Source organism: Adiantum capillus-veneris, chromosome 28 (assembly GCF_014529385.1).
Source record: "Adiantum capillus-veneris isolate H3 chromosome 28, ASM1452938v2, whole genome shotgun sequence".
Lineage (NCBI taxonomy): Eukaryota > Viridiplantae > Streptophyta > Polypodiopsida > Polypodiales > Pteridaceae > Adiantum > Adiantum capillus-veneris.
The window spans coordinates 118,667,075-118,674,678 of NC_140958.1; the positions used below are offsets into that span (position 1 = coordinate 118,667,075).

The 7,604-nt window shown below is 41.5% G+C and overlaps 1 pseudogene; it reads right to left on the reverse strand.

The window, feature by feature from the left end:
• Nucleotides 1-3,291: 3,291 nt before the first annotated feature.
• LOC147421178 (uncharacterized) lies at nucleotides 3,292-6,915 on the reverse strand (annotated as a pseudogene).
• Nucleotides 6,916-7,604: the final 689 nt, after the last annotated feature.

The window sequence follows — 7,604 nt, forward strand, 5'->3', positions numbered from 1 at the left end:
CGAGGCCACCATAGTATGGTGTATTACCGCCGATATGGTACGTGGCCTTTGGGAGTTGACATACTCCGCCATTTCTTCGGTTAAGCCCGCACAAAATTGTTGCTTTTGCTCTCCAAAATCCAACTTTTTGAAGACAGTGGCTTTGAGTTGGAGGTCCCAAAACTTGTCTACATATTTGTGGATGGATTCATTGGGAGAGAGCTTTAAGCTTCGCCATTCGGTGAGTACTTTGTCTTTGGCATCGGTGGCCAAAAACTGCTTCATAATGGAAGCTCTTAAAGCCTTCCATGTTCGTGGAGCTTCACCGTTGGCTCGTAGGCTAGACCACCATTGTCTGGCGGACTTTTGAAAGTGCATAGCTACATGGCGTAGCTTAGAGGACTCCGTGAAGCCCTCATCTCCAAACGCCGCATCGAATTGCTGGATAAAGGCCAAAACTTTGTCTGTAGCACCGAAGGTGCCATCATAGGTAAGGAAAGAGATGCTCTTCCCTCCCTCTTTGAATTTCTTCAGCTTGGACGACCTCTTCCATGCGGCATAGGATTTCCTATGGCCTCTTCTTTTTTATGGTTCAAAAGTTGCACCATCACTTTCTTCAGAAGATGAAGAATTTGAAGAAGGTGGAGAAGAGGGTGACCTCTTTCTCGCCTTTTTCTTGTCTTGATCTTTGTCGTCTTCACCATAGCTTTCATAAGAGGAAGAGGATAAAGAAGATGGAGAAGAGGGTGTCCTCTTTCTCGCCTTTTTCTTCTCTTGCTTTTTATCATCCCTCTTTGAATTATGGCGTGGAGAAGAGTGTGATGGTCTTCTCCGCTTTGGTGGTGATGGAGAGCGTTTAGCCCGCCGTCTTCGTGGAGCCATCTCCGCCGAGGTGGCGGGAGACTCGCTTCTTTCTCGTTCCTTCGGTGGAGGCTCTTGAGTTCTCCTTTGGGAAGGAGATGCATCATCAAGAAGTAAGTTCTTGAGCCCTTCATATGGATTCTCTTCTTCTTCCCGAATCGGAGAGAGACCTCTTTTGGTAGTCTCACAAGGAGGCTTCCTAGGTGTTCTCTCGTCATGGCGATGAGCTTGGAGAATCCCGTGAGCACGAAGCTGCCGTTGCACTTCACTTTGGAGAGATGGATTGCCCATGGCTTGTTGAAGCCTAGAAACAAGATAATTAACAAGCATTGAAGCATCATTAGTAGCTTGCTCATGAGCAAAATCAAAGTTATCAACATTAATTTCACTCTCTTTAATATTGTCAGCCATTCTAACAACTTTTAGGTGTACTTTGGCACTTCAAGTCCTAGTTGCTACTCCTCTTTACCCCTTTAGAAAAAGCACTCAAGCTACTGTACCCGCGGCTCGAATACCATTAATTGCAAGGAATAGAAGAGAGGGTCTTTCGACACCAAAACAGCACCGGCTCCTGTCAAGCTTCTAATAGCTCAATAGTGGTTAAGCCGTAGGCAAGCCCCGTAGGACTCCACTATTAAGACCATAGCTCTCGACGGTGATGCCCCGTTAACTGCACAAAGGCAGGCGCACTGCAAGGCTGAAAAATCCCTATTCTACTTACTCACAGGCAATTAATAATACCAACCATTTGTAGCTAGCTTGAGGACCTCCCTTCTTGAGCAAGAAAAGAGAAACCTTGAGCTCTGATACCAATGTAACATTTAATGGCCTACAATCTTATGTGTAGCGGAATTAGCATGAACATAGTGGGCATTTCATTAGAGTTGATTCCTAATGAGAATTACAAGAGTGCTTGGGTGGAGAGAGCAACAAAAAGCATAACACCTAGTTAGATAGCATCGACAATACTTTCAAAAGAGAGAGCAATTAAGCTATTGACAACAGTTGAGGACCGGATTTGCATGGAGCCGGTCCCCCCTCCAAAAGGCTTTGTATTATGGTTTCTCCCATCAAGAGAGACATTGTACAATACAATTCTTTGTGTTCCTTCAAGACGAGCTAGTGCAATGAAGATGGAAGCTTCATACACCAAGCAAAACACTTAATCAAACACAACTTGAATTATCCCCGTTCTCAGACCCAAGACCTCACACACCTTCGAAGATGGTGAGAGCTAGCAGGGTATGAGAGTAGATTGAGAGGAAAAAGAAGTATCTTACGAGAAAGAAGTACATCTCCTCACATAATCACTCATATTAGCATAGCTTAGCTTAGTAATTAGCTTGGTAGAGAAGATGAGCATGCATTGAAGCTTGGCTCTTGGTTGGATTTGCATCCACATGCCAAGAGAGTGTTGATGTAGGCTTCTATCTCACAAGCTTGGAGTAGGTGATGAGCTCTCCATTAAAGCTTGGGAGGAGATAGAGTAGTTTCCCTTCACACATGGTCAAGTGTGAGAGTGGGTGTGTCAATGCCAAGCAAAAATCAGCCCCCTCTCTCGCTTGGGCGAGCCCTAGCTGCTAAGTTAGTCTGGCTTTTGCCTCATTGGACCTCCCCAGGTCAAGCCAATAGGGATTAAGCAGCATAAGTGATAGCCTTCTGACATGTGTCCCCCTTTCCCCTTTTGTGAGAGCTTTAGATAATTAAATAATTAAACTAAACTCTCATTGGACCCCTTTGCCTCCTGGCCAATAGGAATCAGGCAAGCCATGGGGCTCCTGAATGCTCATTGGACCCCTTGGGAGACTGCCCAATAGTCTTCTAGGACACTTAATTCTTATTGGTTTCTTTTATTAAATGTTTTTAAATTAATTAAACTAGATTTACTCTAGCCTAATTCTCATTGGTCCACTTCAAGGGTCTTCCAATAGGAATTGGGCATACCTTGTGGGCATCTGGCCTAGGGAGCTGACATGTGTCCCTCATTCCCTTTGTGTAAAGGGAGCCTGTGTGTGTGTGTGTGGCTTTCTCTCTCATCCCCTAGCTTTGGGGCTCGCCCCCTCCCATGTAGGGATGTAGAAAGACTTTTTGGGCACACACTAAGCATCCAATTTTCCCTAGGGTTGACCTTTGGACACAACCTTTGAATTTTGGAACCTTAGCATTTTGGAAGTCTTAATGGGCTGAACCTTAGGGTCTTTTTGGCCCATTGTTTCACATGGCTCTTTTGTAGATGGCCCCCCCTTTGGATCCCTATTTTCCCTCCTTTGGATCCCTACTGTGGCCGGTCTGCTAACTTAACCAATATTCTAGCTTTTTCTCCCTTGGCACTTCCCCACATTAAATGATCAGTTTAATATGAGAAAATCATTTAGGAGAATTAGATATTGATTATTATGACACATGTGTTATCTATGCACCATTAAGTGAAAAAGATCATACTCACAAATTTTAGGGGTCTTCATGTTTGAATCGGATCCCTTTGCTAAGTGAACCATCCGCCCCATCGTCGTAGACCATTGCTATTGGAGTCCAGCTGGACAATACCTTCAAACATGTGCTCCAATCTCTTCATGTGTCTTCCTCTCTCACAACCTCCCATTCATCTCTTGCCACTTGAGACATTACTCCCAGCTTCACTTTGTGAGACTCATGGCAAACATCTCGTACAACCGCATGCTGAAGATTGGAAGCATCACCATGTAGCTTTACCATAACAATGTCACTACGTTCTATCCAGGGTGGGAGACAGCCAAGAGATCCAAGCTCTATGAAATGCTTTCGAACTCCAACGTCTTGCATTTCATAGACCACATTGTCTCCACTTTGACCATAGGGTAGAAGAAAACATTTATGCTTTATGTGGGAAATAGGCATTATTTTCAATCATTCACTCTGGAGCTGTAATGCTGAGATTCTTTCATACCTGTGACTTCATTTTTCGTAGATCATTCAAGCCTACACCATTGTTGGAAAAGCTACCAACAAAAAATACCTCAATTCTGCCACGATTTTCATGAGAAAAGAACTCCTTTATTTTACATAATCCATTACCTTCTACCTGGTTGCAAACAACTATCACACTGTCTTGGACTTTATACTTGTTTCCCTTCAAAAAAACCTTGGTAAAAGAAACCAAGTCATTGGTTAGCTGATCAGATCTCCAAATAGACTTAAGGTATGTCCTCTCAAAATCAACCATACATCTGAATTTGCTCCTTTGTGCATCCACTAGCACTCCCTTTGAATCCAAAAGCTCCTTACAAGAACAAGGCTATAGAATTTCATAAATTTGAAAAAGATCTAGAGCTACCTTCTCAAAAGTGGCAACTAGGATACCTTCTTTATGTCATTCCTCACATGAAGTGCCAAGATATCTATCAAGTAGAATACCCTCGGGCCTTTGTAAACATGTATGCAAAGATAATAAAAGTCTTTCTTGTGGTTGCCATCTTTTTCCATCTTTATACTTTGCCTCATTTTTGTAAACAAAACCCTACTATGATAATGAGCATACGTCATCTCATTTTCTTTGTTGTTGGTTGGTATAGCGACGAATCCACTTACTCTTCTTTCATTTCGATAGCACCACATACCATCATGCCCTCCATGACGTTATATGTCATCCAACATCTCTGCATTTCCTACAAACATGTTTACACAAAAAATGCATGAGCTACTAGCATTGTGAAGGATTTTGAGGCCTACATAGACTTCAAAGCTTGAGAGACATTGGAGTGTTCTTACCTGCAACATGCTCTAACGGAGAAGTATTGGGCCCTTGACTTTCCTTCGATAAAATCCGCCAAGACATTAGCAACATACGAGTGACTTTCAACTCCTCTTGTGACCATCCATGAGTTCTTGTGTAATTATAGAAGATATGATCAATATCTATTAAGATCATTCCAAGGTCCTTCAACTCCTTCCGAATGCCTGTCACAATATTCAAAACATGGAGTACAACAAATTTTTGGTGCTCCTCAACTGTAAACATGTTCTGATGTTGGCTGGGTGTTATGGAAGGCCATCACCCTTGATGTTTGTAGGATTTTGAAACTACCAAAGTAGCCTCTAGTGTACATGCATCTATAAGTTTCTTTTGTTGACTATTTGATCCATCAAAGAGGTTCTTTATGTACTTCTTGAACAAGTTTAATGCAAGGATGTGCATGATGTCAAAAACCAAGTCTTTGCTGATATTAAATCCATAAAGATCGTATAATATCCATAGGGGAGATTCACCTATAAGTCCCACATTTGCAAGTTTCTCCACCTTGGCCTTCTTTGTTGACTCGCGCTTTGAGAGCCCTATAGCTTCATACATGTCACCAACCTTTCTTTTAGGGGCTGAATACCAACCTTGAAACTTGTTTTTGTCATAAACATAGTATGGAATTCATCATGGTTGGTTCACTCGTGTTGTTTATGGACAATCCCTTCGACAACCATTCCTACCACCATCTTTCAATAAGCCCAATTTGCATTGAGCCAGGTAATCTCCTGTCCTAAACATTAGCATGGCTCTCAACCTACAACCATCTTCGCCATCATCAGGAAGCACATTATCAATGAGTTCCTTGGGATAGCAATTCTTCACCATAAACCCATCTGTGAAGGATAAAACTAGCTCATCCATTAAAGGAGCCAAAAAATATTGTAGAGTATCTCCATGCCTTTGCTCTAGTTGAATCAAGCTAAACGGCATGAAGAGAAGAAGTAGAAGGCCAAGTTTGATTCCTTTGTTTGCATTGACAGTGGAAATTTCCAAAACTCCAATCTCTTTTTGTTTGGTTGATGCTGTTTGGAAGCCATCCCAATGACAAATCAATGCAAAATTTCTTGGATCTCCCTTCAACACATGATTAAAAACATGATTTAGTTCATCTCAATGAGAACTCACATTGCATGATAAAGTAAGGTGAATAGAAATGGCCAGTGCGCCTTTAGCTTTCCACTACTAAATATGAAGACCCGAACTTTAGAGAAACACAACTTCTAGGATTATGTCTATGCAACAAAAATACATGCCTAAAGTTCTTAGAAAGTATAAGCATGCAAGGGTGAGGAGTGATGGGCTGAAATGTACAGTTTTACAAAAAAAGAAGCATACCTTTGTCAATTGTTGCTTCTTTTGAATCCAAGATTTGCACTTTCTGCATCGAAAACTATACTCCTTTTGTGTAGCATTCCAACCACAAATAAGCTCCTTACTTTTCATGGAAATAGGAAATTCCTTATAAAACTTTCTACAATTCTCATTGTCACATCGAACTGGCAGCTCCCAAAGAGCATTCAGGTTCCAAAAATCTTGGAAAGCTCTTACCTTCTCACCATCCCAAAACTCCTTCACATGTCTCTCTTCTTCTATGGTGCTCTCCCCAAGCCATGTTCTTCTTTCCCGCCACGTAGCAAGAAATGACAGTTTGTGGAACTTTGGCATAAAAGCTTTAGTTGTTCCACAGATGACATATAATCAAATGGAACCATCTGCTTGCAAGAAGCTCCACATTTGTCACATGCAGTGGAGCACAAATTGCAAACATATGTGATTCTAGGAATATCACTTGCACGTGAGGGACAAATGCACCTCCTTGGGCTGAAAATCCTTGGTCAATGGCTAAGATTATTTGGGCCCACACAAAGCCACCATCGTTTTGGCTCCACCATTACAAGAGAACAGTAATGTCAGAACAACTGCTCTAGATTATGAGCAATGGGCTTTCTGATCACTTGCTTTTCGTTGCTTAGCAAAAGTGAAGCTAATGAGACTCTGTCTTTATTAGATAAGGACCTTCGCCCTTTACAAGGTTGTACACCTGAAAACAACATCTTCATCATTTTGTCTTGAAGTGCAAGAGGAGTTCTGAATTCATCCCACACCGCTTGCATATTAGCAGTCCAATCTAAAATCTGCCCACTTCTATCAAGTACCTCTTCCTCATAGTCATTTAGGACTCCATCATAGCCATCTACCTGCAGTGGACATGAATCATTGCCTATGTGTTCTTCATGAAGATTCCCAAGGATGTTTTCGTGATAGGTCCATTCATTCATAAAAAATGGGAGACTCATTCTTATTTCTAAGTATTGAAGACCTGCACAAGTGAGAAGCTGAAAAAATAAGCATAAGCCGAAATTTGTTCATGACAACAAAAAAGTGAACTTTAGTTCACAATATTGCAAATACATGCAAAATGTAAACATGAGTTTTAAAGGAACGAAGCTATGTTTCATAGGGGCCTACTCGAGACAATTAAAGGTACTAGCATTCAAAGGTTGCTCACCAAGGCATAAGTAGCTAGTGGTTTCAGTTTTGCGGTGCCAACCACCCAAAGGCTCTTGCATATGAAAACAGATGCGTATCATTAAGTGTGTGAACAGTAAAAACTTTAGAATGCCCAATGTACACTTATGTGATTAATGTACGTATGCAACATGTGGATGCATTGAAAGTTGATGAAGTAGAGATGGGGCTTTATAGAGGAAGCAAGCAAGTGCTCGTATGGCTTGGTGTCAAAGCTTGAGTTGCCACAACTATGTCAGCCAAAAGACAGTGAGAGTATCAACAAGACATGAGCACGCTACAGCCTACAGGAAGATATACACTTTACAAATGTGTAGAGAAATATCAACAAAAATGGACACTATAATAGCTTTCTAATCAATACTGAACAAGAACAAATTCTTTGAAAACTAAGCAATACCTTTGAATGTGTTCCTTCCCGTATTATGATCCTCTATAGAATTTGAATGCAAGATCA